Source organism: Gossypium arboreum, chromosome 8, assembly GCF_025698485.1.
Source record: "Gossypium arboreum isolate Shixiya-1 chromosome 8, ASM2569848v2, whole genome shotgun sequence".
NCBI lineage: Eukaryota > Viridiplantae > Streptophyta > Magnoliopsida > Malvales > Malvaceae > Gossypium > Gossypium arboreum.
The window spans coordinates 19,239,302-19,254,720 of record NC_069077.1 but is presented as its reverse complement, the minus strand read 5'-3'; positions in this window follow the sequence as shown (position 1 = coordinate 19,254,720).

Sequence of the window (15,419 nt, the reverse complement as noted above, 5' to 3'; positions counted from 1 at the left end):
GTGCCGTGAAATTTGGGTTGGAAAAAAAAAAATGTGATTTTCTAATTAAATGTTTAACTTTGCTTCCAAGATGATGCTGAAAGGTATAAACTAAGCTAATTTGAATAATTAAATTAGTTAAAATTATGATAAATAAAATGTAAATTTAAAATATTTTTAAACAATTAATATAAATTGTAAATATATAATTCATATTTTAAATAGGAGTATAATAGAGTCAAGTTAAACTCAAACACTATTAAATTCGAGCTCAACTTGAAATTCTATGTACGATACTAGACTCAAACTCAATTATGTAATTATTTTTAAGTTTGAGCTCAGCTCAAGACATAATCAAGATACTTAACCTAAGCTCAGTTAAGCTCGTTTATTAAATTTTGTATTAAAGCTTGATTAAGCTCATTCATATTTAAGCTCGAGCTCAAGGTCGACTTGATAATTAAGCTTAGGGTTAATTATATACATTAAGAGTACTAATGTAAGTTAATAATATAAAATATATATTGAAAAAACTCGATAAAGCTTGAAAGTTGTTCGAGTTAAATATTATTAAGCTCTTCGACTAGAGTAATAGCATAAACTCGATTCGATAATTACGGAATTGAGACTTGAGTAGATTGACAGCACCAATTTCTTATTAACACTCTTATTTTTAAATAAAATAAATAATATTGCATATTTAAAATAAAGTACAAAAGGGTAAATTAATCAGTAGTATTATTTTTAAAAGCACATATTAATATGATTTGGCTCCAAAAGTCAATTTAAAAAGTACTTTAAATGGAGAATCTAGTTTTCATGTAAAAAAAAACATTTTTGAATAAAGCTAAACAGGATCTTAAGGTTAAGCTTAGCAAATCAATTTAAAATTTGCCATTAATTCAAGTAAAATGGAGATTCTAAAAAGCAAAGTTTGTAATTTATTCCCACTTGTATTTAAAATTTTAAAAATTGAAGAGTCAATAATCCTAACTTTTTAACCTACCTACTTAATGGCATTGGCATCCACAACATGTAAAGTGGACGCAAGTTTTGCGCTATCTGCAACTGTAACACTCTTATATCCCTCCAATACTGTTGGTTGTAAATTTCAAAAATATTGTTCAAAATTAGGTTGCCTATTTAAATAACACATTTTAAATTTTATCCAGATTTAAGTTTTTTTATTTAATAATTTTCAATTTAATTTATTTGATAATTTAATTAAAATTATATTAAATTAGATACTTATGTAGCTAATATAAAGGTGAATGTATTTGAGATCCTTCTATTATACGTAACTGATTAAATTAGTTTTTTTTGTTATTAAATAGATCAATTTAGCTCATGTATTATTAAAAAGAATCAAATAATATCAAATTAAAATAGAGTTAATATTTATTGTTTAAAAATATCATTTACTATTTAACAATGTTCATATTTTTAAAATTTTTATCTGTAGATAAAATATTTTATTTTGAATTGAATTGCAATTGAAAAAATAATTTTAATACTTTTTCTTATATAGTGAATATTAATCCTGTTATAATTTAAAATTTAAGGATTAAATTAAGAAATTAACCAACATATTACCTATTTTAACCCTAATATAGCTGTGGTGAAGCTGTATAAAAAAAAAAAAACCAACTTTCACTTTATTCTAAAATTGTGAAAAATAAAATAGAATAAAATAAATAAAAATAAAGAACACATAAATTTTACGTGGAAACCCTTTCGGGAAAAAAACCACGGGCAGAGGAGAAGAAAATTCACTATGTCGAAAAATTTTTACTCAAATACAAGAGGAATAGACTATGTCTATTTATAGGCTTGCAAAGCCATATTCTAGTAGGATTGAAACACCTTATCCTAATCAATATAAAATAGATGGAGTTTAATAAGGTTTAAAACCTTATTCTAAAATAAAATAAAAGAAGTCTAGTTCTATATGGATTTTACTTTTATTTTATTTTCCATCGTATTTTATTTAAATAAGAATTTGGGTCACTTAATTCTAACAATCTCCACCTTGACACAAATTCTCAATGAACAAGTTCTTCATCGCGAACTTTCAATAAACAAGTTCTTCACCTCTTCCAAAAACCCCTTAAGGGTTTAACTTCAACATGAACACCAACCAAGTCTAAGCAATGCTCAAACTTGGTTATAGGAAGTGACTTAGTCATCATATCTGCAGGATTTTCATGAGTGCTAATTTTGCTCACAACAATATCACCACGAGCAATAATATCACGAACAAAATGATACCGAATATCAATGTGTTTTGTTCTCTCATGAAACATTTGATCTTTTGTAAGAAAGATGGCACTGACCGTCACCCTTTGCAACAAGCCTTGCTTTATATCCTGGGTTCTTCAACTCCCTGAGTCCCTTCTTTCTTTTTAAACACCCATTTACAACGAATGACCTTTTTACCTTTAGGAAGTTTTACAAGATCCCATGTTCTGCTTTTTGTGGAGTGATTCCATCTCCTCTTGCATAGCAAACATCCACTTTTTCGAGTCTTCACGACTAATCGCCTCGAATAATTAAATGGCTCTTGATTCGCATCTATATCTTCACCACATTTAAAGCATAAGCAACTAGATCAACCTCGGCATACTTCTTTGGAGGTTTAATTTCTCTTCTTGTCCTGTTTTTGGCGATAGAGTATTGCGATGAAGAAGCAACTCTATTCTCAATTTTGTCTTGGCTTGAGGAGTTGATTCGTATTAATCGATGCTCCACCGCTTTTGGTTTTCTTTATTGGAAGAGTCTTTAAGAGATAAATTAGGTAGCATAGCGTTTCATCAAAAACAACATCTCTGCTAATCACAACTTTTCTATTTTCAGACACCATAACTTATAGCCTTTTACACCACTTTATAACCAAGAAAACGCATTTAATGGATCTCGGTTCCAATTTTCCATTATCAACATGAGCATACGCAGACACCCAAAAATCTTTAAATCGTAACAATTAGCGGGATTACGGACCATACCTCTTGTGGAGTCTTTTTCTCAATGGCAACGGATGGAGATCGGTTGATCAAAAACATGCGCGAGAGGTCGCTTCGCCCAAAATGACTTCGGTAAGTTGGCATTTGACAACATACATCGAACCTTCTCCATGATCGCTTCGTTCATTCGCTCGCAACGCCGCTTTTGTTGTGGAGTATGACGAATCGTCAAGTGTCTCATGATCCTTCGACTTGCACAATCTATTAAACTCATCGTAACGTAACTCTAAGCCATTGTGCATGCACGGAGGTATTTTATCTGCTTTTCCGTCTGCTTTTTCAATCATAATTTTCCAAGACTTAAATGTGGAAAACACATCGCTTTCGCTTCGGGAAGAACGCCCAAACTTTTCCGGAAAATCATCAATAAAGGTTAGCATATAATTAGCTCCACCTCTCGAAGGCACTCTGGACGGCCCCCACAGATCAGAATGGATATACTCCAACGTTTCCTTCGTGTTATGGATTCCTCTAGTGAATCGAACTCTCTTTTGCTTCCCAAAAACACAGTGCTCACAGAAATTCAGTTTGCAAATTCCTTGCCCATTAAGAAGTCCTCTTTGCTTAATTTCGCCATGCCATTCTCACTCATATGCCCTAGGCGATATGCCAAAGTTTAGTAATATCATCATCGACAAGGAAGAGGAAGCGACAATTGATCACCAAGAAAAGAGAACCTCAGAAAACATATAACTTGGCAATCTTTCTTTGCCCTTTCATCACAACAAGGACCCTTTGGAAATCTTTAAAACCCCACTTTCATTTGTGTATCTGCACTTTTGAATCAAGAGTACTCAACGAAATTAAATTTCTTTTCAATTCGGAACATGCCGCACATCACTAAGTGTTCGACAACTCCATCAAACATCTTAACTTTAATTGTTCCAACACCGCGATTTTACATGAAGCATTATTTCCCATCAAAACAACACCTTCAGACATCGTTTCATAAGTTGTAAACCAATCCCGATTGGGACTCATGTGGAAGGTGCAACTGAATCAAGTATCCACTCGCCACTTTAGAATCATTGATGAAGCAACTAGAAGTTCACCATCGCCGTAGTCTTCTACAACATCGACTTCACCGAATTTTCCGTTGTTTTCCTTTTGATTCGCAGCCTCCCTTTTAATCTTATTTTGTAGCTTATAGCACTCAGATTTAATGTGCCCTTTCTTCTTGCGAAGTTGCAAGTTTTACCTCTGCTTGAAGATTTCGATCTACCCTTAGATTTACCACGAGGATTCCGTTCTGTGTTCTACCACGATCATCATCAACATTCCGGTCTTGTCTCCCACGAACAATGAGACCCTCTCCCGAGAGTTGGGTTTAACCATAAGATGCTTCATCTTATCATACGAGGTTAAAGAATCATAAACTTCATCAACTGTGAGAGACTCGGCTATATAAAATCGTGTCTCTAAAGGTTGAATAAGACGGGGCAACGAACAAAGTAGAATCAACCCTAGATCTTCCTTATCATCTCGAACCTCCATGGCCTCCAAGGTTGAGAGAATTTCTTTAAACACCTGTTAAGTGTTCGTGTATGACGCACCTTCCTCCAAACGATGAGCATAAAGACGCCGCTTCATATGCAACTTGCTTGTTAGAGTTTTCGACATACATATTTGTTCTAGCCTCTTCCATAATGCAATGCGCTTTTCTCTTTCATCACATCCCGCAAAATTTCGTTGGACAAATGCGATGTAATTGTGTTAATGCCTTTCGATCCTTACGTTTCTTCTCTTTATCTGTTAATGTCGAAGGCATCTTATCTATCCTAGCAGGCATCCTCTAGATCCATCTGCAAGAATCGCTTGCATCTTAATTTGCCACAAATAAAATCGGTGTTGCGATCCAACAATGAATTTCATACTTCAAAGACGCCATTACCGTGATCGAGATGAATAACCCTAAGCTCGATACCAATTTGTGAAAAATAAAATAGAATAAAATAAATAAAAATAAAGAACACATAAATTTTACGTGGAAACCCTTTCGGAAAAAAACCACACGAGAGGAGAAGAAAATTCACTATGTCGAAAAATTTTTACTCAAATACAAGAGGAATAGACTATGTCTATTTATAGGCTTGCAAAGCCATATTCTAGTAGGATTGAAACACCTTATCCTAATCAATATAAAATAGATGGAGTTTAATAAGGTTTAAAACCTTATTCTAAAATAAAATAAAAGAAGTCTAGTTCTATATGGATTTTACTTTTATTTTATTTTCCATCGTATTTTATTTAAATAAGAATTTGGGTCACTTAATTCTAACAAAAATAGCGTTGGAGAGTCTTACAATCCTAGATTTAAAATTGAAAACCATACAATTTATTTGTTGATTTGGTATTCCACGCATGTGATATTAATTATGTAAGTAATTTTTTTTATTTTTATAATTAGATTGATGATTGACTCAATTAAATTATCGGTTATTGATTCTACCAGTTCATATGGTTTAATTAGATAAATTATTATAAAGTTCATAAAATAAAATAAAAAATTGATTCCAAGTTGCCCATAAGTCAATTGATCTAATTTTTTCTCTCTAAACTTTCTATTCAACCAGTTCAATAAACTTGTTCAGTTCAATTTAAATAGTATTGAATTTAATAGAAATTGTCTGATAATATTATTGATTAAATTTTTATTATTAAATAAAAATAGTGGAAATTTTTTCAAAATATAACGCCATTAACAGCAAATGAAAAGATTTTACAAAACGTGGTAATGCTATGGTATAGTTGGATTGTATTATATGTTACCCGTTGCTTGGCTTTGAAGTTTGAATTGGCTCCTTTCTCATTAATTCTCTGAAAATAAAGGCTTCCAGTATTACTAAGTACAGATAGTAAAAACATTTGGTGTCCGAATAATACCGAATCGATAGATGAGAGCATTTTTTGAATTGAAATTTTGAAATGAGACATGAGTGGTGCAGTTACATCAATCAAAATCAATGGACGGTCAACAAAGGCGCCGGAGGTTAGGGATATTGTCCGTGGTCTTGTCCCCATTGTAAAAAAGAACCTTCTTTGTTTTTTTAATTTATCATTGCGAAATGCGATCGTCGGCTGCTCTCAAATTTGGTTCTATCATCCCTTTGCCCTCCACATATTATTATTCTTGAGTACCCAAGCATCATCGTTAACTACAAACGCATAAGGCAAACCCAACGGAAATCGAAGAAAAAAAATTCCCACAGGCATAGGCCGCGCACCATCGATTTGGTCCCCCACCTGATCTCACCCCCCCCCCCTCCCCTCTCCCTACCTTTTTTAAATTCTCTTTTTGGAGCAACACGAGACAGAATAGTGGAATGTATATGGATTGTAGTCCTTGTGCGGTGCAACAATTTTGGTTGGAAAACGTAACCTTGTGTATGTCCAACCTTCACTTCCGCTCTTGTTCTTTGTTGCTTCTTATAGGCTTCGGGGGATTTCCATTTTTTGTTATTATTCGGGTTCTTACAAGGATGAATTAGTTTAGTATTGTTATTCGAAAAGTTTATTTGAGAATATTTTGATTTAAGATTTTTATGTATTTAGTATTGTTATAATTTAAATCGTATTCAAATTTATTTAATATTATGAATTTATGGTTTACCAATAATTTGAGTATATAAAATATATTTTAGAGATTAAAATCACATGTAAAAATAACTCTTTTAAATTAATATAACTTTTATAAATGATGAAATAATTTATTCAAATGAAAAAATTATCATTATTTTGGTTGATTTAGGCCCTTTTTTTTCAAATTTAAAGAAATGTGTCAATTTTGTAGAGAAACAGAAAACACGTCTAGTAAGATGTGTTTTCGTCAAATGGTAACTTTTTTCAACGACGAAAAGATCTAACAAATAATTTCCAATGAGTTTTCTCGTAATGGAAAAGTTTGGGTTTTCTCGTAATGGAAAAGTTTTTTTTTTAACGGCTAGTTTATTTGCCATATAAACTCAACTCATTTTCTTTTCTTTTTTGCATTCAAATCCTATTCTCTTAATTTTACTCATCTATTCTCTCAATTATTTTGTTCTCAATTTTTCATTTAATTTCTCTCAAATTCTTGTTGTTTTAATTTTATATTTCATAATTTCTTTGATTGTATTTTATTTTTATAATTGTAAAATGTCTATGCCTCTTTTTCATTTGGATGACAAACACATTTCGATGTCCAATTGCAAATGGTAATAAAATATTATTAATTTTTTAATTTTAATTTTAATTATTTTATTTATTAAGTTGTTAACATTATTAATTTAATAATTTTTTTATGTTTATATAATCAGATCGAAGATCGAATTATCGAGACGTACATACACAATTTAAGTGCAAGGGCACTATGTGTTATTGAACAACACTTGCAAGAGGCATGATTCTTGCACGTGTCTCGTATACTTGGAGGGACTAAATTGGATCTCGCACTTATTAGCGCTTTGGTGGAAAGATGGAAACCTAAGACACACACATTTCATCTTCCGTGTAGTGACTGTACAATTACACTCGAGGATATAACTTTACAACTCGATATATCGATTGATGGGGCTGTCGTGAGGAGGGTAGTGATCGTTTGCGATTGGAGCGCAATTTATGAGCAACTTTTAGGCAATGTGTGAGACAAGTTTAGTGGTAGTCGGATAAAGATCAAACGGTTAGAAGACAATTTCAATTATATCGGCAATTCCGCTAGTGCTATTGAAAGACAATAATATATGCGAGCATTCATCATAAGGTTAATCGGAGGCCTTCTAATGCCAGATAAATCTCAAAGTCTGGTACATTTAAGGTGGCTACTACAACTAGTTAACGTAAAAGAAGCACGGCGACTCAGTTGGGGATCAGTTGTGTTGGCAACATTGCACTGAGAGGTGTGTCGTGCAACAGAAGCATAAAAAAATTAAAATCGGTGGTTGCATAATCCTTCTTCAATCATGGGCATGGTACCAACATCCATTTTTACGTCCTGAGTAAATGCCCATTATGAATTCCCACTCATAACAAGGTAAAATTCATTTAATAATATAGTTATTATAATATTTTTTCATTATTATATCTTTTAAATAACATATTATTTGAATAGGTGGAACAATGACTCGAGTCATGTGGATATATCGAACGAGTTCGAAGATCAGACTATTGTTAAATCAATGATTGGAAGCCAATGTTAGTTTTTGAAATTTTCAATTATATAATATTTACGTAAGGATTTGAAATTTAATATTAGATATGTAATAAAATTTATAATTTCATACTGTAGTTTGAATGGAAGTCACACTCTGATATGAGAATTCAGGAATGTAGGTGAATCGTAATATCTGGCACATTAAAGTGCTATTGATAGTTTTTGCAATGGTCGAGATGCACGAATCCAATCAAGTGATGCGTCAATTCAGGTTTAGGCAAAGTATTTTATCGTCATCTAGGAGCTCAATGAACTTCACAAGATCGACTTGCGAGGGAGAACCGATGAACATTAGCCTAAATTCCATGCCAAATATATCTACATTTAGGAACATAGGTATGATTTCATACCTATGCGTGAACCAATTCTCCCACCGAATTTGGTAACCTCTCCGGATTACATGATATGGTTTAGACTTTATGGTAAGCCATATCTATTGCCAGAAGAGGAAAGGAGTAGGCAATGTCGTCGTAGGAGGCCAAGGCAACCCCACATGAGGCCGCGGTTGGGAGTGCATGCCTCAATGGAATCATCATTAGCTCCAATCGTAACGACTTGAAAGTTAGCGGTGTTGAAAAATGCAGTTTTGGGAGCCCATTTCTGTAAATTGAGTCCATAAATATTTTTATATTTACAGAGTTATTATATATGTTAATTGAATTTTAGATGAATAATTTAGTTGAAATTGCATTTAATTAGGGTTCAAGGACTAGATCATAAAGTCCAACCACTATAAATTTTATTTAGAAAATGAAATGAGGATTTAAATTACAATTAACAAAAGGTTTAAAATGGTCATTAGACCCTGTTAAATTATGCATTAGTGGATAATAGTGTTTAAAACTAATTAAATAAAAAAATGTTAAATTAATTATAGTAAAGCTTAATTAAATTAAACTTAAACCATGTATATAAGCCAAATTAAAAGAGAAAGTCATTATCTTTCTCCCAACCACAAACCAAAACAAAGAAAGAAATAAAGAAGAAGCCATTAACATAAGCGTTAAACTTTTAACTCCAAAAATTCAAGTAAGACCTTAATTATTTTCTTGTAATTTTTATGTTTTTTTTTATCATGAGAGCTTGAATTAGCTAGCCCATGTACCAATTTGTAAAACTGTTAAACTTTTGAAAGTTGCCCTAGTTAAGAATTGAAAGTTTTAGGTGTTAAATTTATAGGTTTTTTAACTTAAAAGTGAAAAAGGACTAAATTATAAAATAAATTGATAGTTGCTTACACTAAGGACTAAACTGAATAAATTGTAAACTTTACTGCAGAAATGAGAAAATGGAAGCCACTAATGGTTAATAGTGAAAACTGATTTCTATTTGGAGTTTTAGATTGAAAGTTATGTTAGGGCCAGTTCTTCATTCCTTTTGAAAAGTGCTTTTGAAAAGTGCTGTGGAAAAGTGCTTTTGAGAAGTGCTTTGAAAAAATTTAAGTGTTTGATATTCTTTGTCAAAAATGCTTTTGAAAAGTAAAATGTCCATTTTAGACATGATATTATAAAGTAACAAATATGTATTTAAATAATGTTCAAATTAGTTAATATTATGATAATTTAGTAAAAATATAAAAAATAATTTATTATAACTTATTGTTAATATTTTAATATATAATATTAATTTTAAATATTTCTAAGTAATTAATATTAATTATTTATTAAATTTAATTAGAATATATAAACTATATTTAAATACTTAAATATAATAATTAAATATTTGTAATTAGATATTGACACAATTGTATTATTTTAAAAATATTTTATTTTTAATTAATGCTTTTAACATATTTGTAAAACTCATATTAAATAACCAAGAAAGAGAACACAAAATAATAGCATCAAACACATTTTAAGTCAAAAGTAAGGTTAAAAGGTCAAATAACACCAAAAGTGCTTTTTGGTGAAAAAATAAAATTTCTCGCTTTTCATATCTAAAAAAGCTCATCCCAAAAGTTAAAAAAGTTGACCCAATGATATGTGTTCTTCATTGCTTTTAAGAGAAAAGCATTTTTTTTAGAAAAAGTTTCATCCCAAAAGCAATGGAGAACACACCCTTAGTCCTAGTTTTAAGGACTAAAATGAATCAATTGCAAAGTTTGTATAAATTGATAATTGAATTTGAATTGGCTGATTATTGATAGTGTTATGTTATGTTATGTTAACCTGTAGCTAATGTTGACACGGATTCCTCGAGAGGGAAAAGAAAAGCTGAAGCCGTCGACAAATAGCTCAAAATTTTCTATTTGTAATTCTATGATTTGGGAACCATTTAATTGTTGTATGAACATATCATTTTGCATTACATGGAACTAGAGGTGAGTATTAGTGGCCTCTTAAGTTGAATTGATGTGAATTGGATTGATTCCGAACTAGGAACTGAATCAAATAAATTAGAAAACTTTATGTCTTGTTTGAAATTGCAATTGGTATGAAATTGAATTGGAACATGTAATAATATGTGTGAATTGATAATTTGATGATGAGCATAGCATGATAATGTAACAACCTATTTTTTAGTGGTACCAAAAACAGTGGTTTTGGAACCCCATATTCTGATGCTCAAGTCAGTAAATATCATTTATTAATATTTGTGAGTCTATTATAGTGATATATTGAGTTTTGGTCCAGAAATTTTATTTAACGGTTAGTAATTAGGGTACAATGACTAAATCATAAAAATCATAAAAGTTAATTTTTGTTGAATTTTTGTTGGTTAAAAGGCTTAGTTAATAATTATTCAAGTGCCTATGTGATCATTAGACCACAGTGTTAGGTAATGGATGGTTGGTGCATTGTTTAAAGTAAAAATATATGTTTAATTAAGTTAATAATTAAGTGAAAATTTGATAAAACATAAAATAAAGGTTATCTTCCTCATTTTAATAAAGGTTATCTTCCTTATTTTTACTTCTTCTCGCTATCAAATTAAAGAAAAAGAAAGGGAGAGCAACCATTTTTGAATACTTAACAATTGGTCTTGCATGGTAAGCTCTCCAAAGCCCATTTTTCGTAAATTTTATGTTTTTGAGATCGTTGTAGCTTAATTTAACTAAATCGTGAAACTGTTAAAAGTTTTAAAAGTTAAAATTAATTATTTATGGAAGTTCTTGATGTTTAATGGTAGATTTTTAAGCTTAGAAGTGGTTAAGGACTAATATGCAAAGTGATTTTTGTTAAATTTGAGTTTAGGGACTAAAAGTTTATAGTGATGAATTTGACATAAAATTTTTGTGAAATACGTTTCTATAGATAAAAGAATGAAAATGAAAATAGAGTTAAAAACAAAGATTAAATATGAAAGTTATAGTGGTTTCGACTTTAGGGACTAAATTGAATAAAATGTAAAGTTTAGGGAAATTTTGTAAAATAAAATTAAAAGGTTCAAATTGAATAAAACTTGGTTTAGAGGGACCAAGCCAGACTTCACTAGTCTACACGGATGGCGTGATAGTAGTATCATGTACATAGAAGGGTACCCTTAGAGGCTACGCCTTGGGGTTCGAATAAGTGTAATTATATCAAAATTTAAGGTCTAAGTAATAGTAAATATATATAGCCATGCTCGATAAAGTAATTTGATTGTAAGAACTTTAATCTAAGGACCTTAAAACTTGTATAATAGAAACTTTAGTTGAAGTTTAATTTTTGAATCATGCTGTTATCTAAGAGATTAGACTAATGTTATACGATAAATAGGGATTAAATTTGGCATTGTTTAAGTTGTAAATAAGTCAAGTCAGAAATGTAGTTAAGTAATACGGTGGCATTTGGTATCCGGACCTGACGATCGGGTCAGGTATAGGGTGTTACAACATATAACTCTAGTATAGCATTTCCATTAAGGTAATTCGAATCGAGCATCGCCTCGACCTCAATGTCTCCTTTGAGCTCAAATATATCATATCTAATAGGTTTCAGTGACGTTAGATATCTATATTTAAAGCTTGAAATTCTTCTTCGACTTGAAGTCGCCACTTTCCTTTTAATTTTTGAATGAAGCTCATGCAATTTTATGCTCCAATTGAAAGTCAATTCTATAGATTGGGTTGAAGAAAAACGACCCCAATTTCGATGTCAAATTTGATCGTTATAATAAATAACGGCTCTAATTCGTCTGCTCATCTTCAACCAAATAACTTGTTTCACATAGTTAAAACCAAAACGTTTCATAGAAAAATGAGTACAATTATCCAAATTCAAACAACGACACTTACTTGAGATAATTTACTTTATTGGATCGATTTTTGAAATTCAAATTTTTAACATAAAAAATCATTTCCTTATTCAAATCTCTTTATAAAAACAATTTGCTCGAAATTTTAGTATGGAACCTCTATACAGAATATATTCATTTTTTAGGAAATACTACCATCGAATATCAAACATAACTTTAAAATGTTGGAAAAGTTTGGACATGACAAGTCTAAAAAATGCTTCTAACAAGAAACGTTTTCCTAAAAAGTCTAAATAATTTTTAAAAAATGCTTCTTATTAGAAGCATTTTTCAAAAAAAAAATTAGGGTTTTTGGTTTAGGGGCGTTGAAAATGTAAGGGAAAAATTACCTCCTGCAAAGCGCGCTTTCAGCATCCCTACTGTCACCTAAGCTAAAAACGCCTCCTGCAAAATGAGTTTTCTTCCCACACATTTTTAAACCCTAACCCTAAAAAGGAATCATGTGAAAAAAATTTAGAACCCAAGAATCCTGAGATAATTTTCAAACATCCCATCTCGGGAATACTGATCAGTTGTGGGCTCCCACATAATTTGTTTTTTTTTTAATTCCCTCTCCCCGGTTGCCTATATAAATGGGGGTTTTGCTCCCTCTACTCCATCAGCTCTCTCGCCTACTGTCTATTAGAAAATATTTTTAATTGTTTTTTTTTGTGTTAGGTGTTGTAAATTTTGAGAGAAAGATTAATTTGTGTTTGTGTTTGAGGGAGACATTATGCTAGTTTTAAGGTATGTTTGAGTTCACGGTGATGCAATGGTGCTTGGAGACCCACACATTTCATTTACCGTGTGTGGATGGAACCACCACCTTAGAATATGTCGAATTGCAACTTGGGCTCCCAATTCACGATGGTTATATAGTCACGGGTTGAAGTATAACTAAGGCTCCCAATTGATGGTGGTTATGTGGTCATTTCACGATGGTTATATGGTCATGAGTTAAAGTATAACTAGGGCTCCTAGTTGACGATGGTTATGTGATCACGGGTTCAAGTATAACTTGAGCCCTAAGTTGGCGGTGATTGTGTGGTCATTAGTTCAAGTTTCATGCCAATAGAAGATGATGCTTTATAAACCCTATACATAAGTTTGAGATTATAATCATAGGGGAAAACAAACGGGCTTTTCAGTATAAATAACTTATTATTTTTCTCCATTTCTATCAAAATGGTATCTTTAACTTTATTGTTCATAACCTGTAATAGATTTGAGAGCCTTCTTGGGGAGGAGTGACTGTGACAGCGGAGAAAAGATTAAAATTGATTCAGGGTGACAACGATTACTGTGATTAAAGAACTCCTCCCTCTTTTTCCGCTTATGATTATGATCTCAAACTTATGTATGAGATTTATAAAGCATCATCTTCTTGTGGCATGAAACTTGAACTCGTGATCGCATAACTATCGTCAACTAGAGGCCTAAGTTATACTTGAATCTGTGACCGCATAACGATCGCAAACTAGGAGCCCTAATTATACTTCAACATGTGACCGTATGACCATCGTGAACTGGTTGCCCAAGTTGTAATGCGACATCTTCTAAGGTGATTGTTTCACCCCCAAATAATATATGACATGTATGGCTATCCAAGCACCATTGCATCACCGTGAACTCAAACATACCTTAGAACTAGCATAACGTCTCCTTCAAACACAAACACAAACACAAATAAATCTTTCTCCCCAAATTTCCAACACTCAACAAAAAAAACAAATTTGGAAGGAAGAAAACTCGTCCTGCAGGACGCATTTTCTGTTTCTCTCTCCAAAATTAGCCCATTTCCCTAATTAATTTTAGAAAACGTCATTCTTATCTAATTTACCCTCATATGAAAATATAATAAAATAAGTTATAGTAATTCATTGTTAATATTATAAGAAATGTAAATTTAAAATATTTTTAATCAATTAATTGTAAATCTTAACTTAGATATAACCTCATATTTATAATTTATATAAATGTGAAATAAATTTATAAATTAAATCTAAAAATAATAAAATCAATTTTAGTTTAACTTAAAAAACCAATTTTCTGAGATAATTTTTTATTTGGAAATTACCTTCCTCTAATATAGTTATATTTTTGGCTTACAAGCAATAAACCTATATTTCTTTGGATAAATTAATCCCAAATAAAGTTAGTGATCCAACCCAACAAATCCATAGATGGGCTCCAAATTATTATTATTTTGAAAGCAATGGGCCTCAAATTAAAGTTCATTAGAAAGGAGCTGAATTCCTCGCAATCATTCACTCATTGTTTCTTCCATTTTTATATTTATATTTTACAATTCAATCAAAACCTTATTTTATTAATTATATTAATTTTTATAAGTATATTTATTATATAATTCTATTTTTACCCACGCCATAATTTAGTATTAATAAATTCATTCATTCAATTAAAAGAAGGGATTAATTCAAGAAATATAGAATTATCAATAGAAATATTATGTTTAAGAATTATATTCCCATATTTGGATGAAAAATATTACTTTTAAGTCTACAATATGATATTACCAATAATGTCAAACTGTCAATATTTGAGAATATAAATAATTTATTTTTATTTAATGTCACGTTACTTAATAATATGAAATTTTTGACAATTTTAATTTCATTAAACCAAAACAAAAATGAAATAATAAATACTAATGGATCAAACTCTCTAATTCTTTTATATATTCTCTCAAGTAACATTTCCATTATATTCATTCATTTATTTAATATAAGTTGCTTTGTCTATTATTATTTAAGTAAATTTAACATTTATCTATTAAATTATTTCAATTTTAATTATTTTAAATGAGTTTTTCCTATTATTAATTATTTCTTGAGGAAAAAATCACGAATATTCTATTTCTAGTTATTAATTAGTTAAAAATACTTAACATTTGTGTATTATTATTGTGTTGGTTTGTTTCTATAACTTCATAATTAAGTTTTACTATAAGTATAGTCAGAATAACATATATTAAGTACATACGAAATTTTATA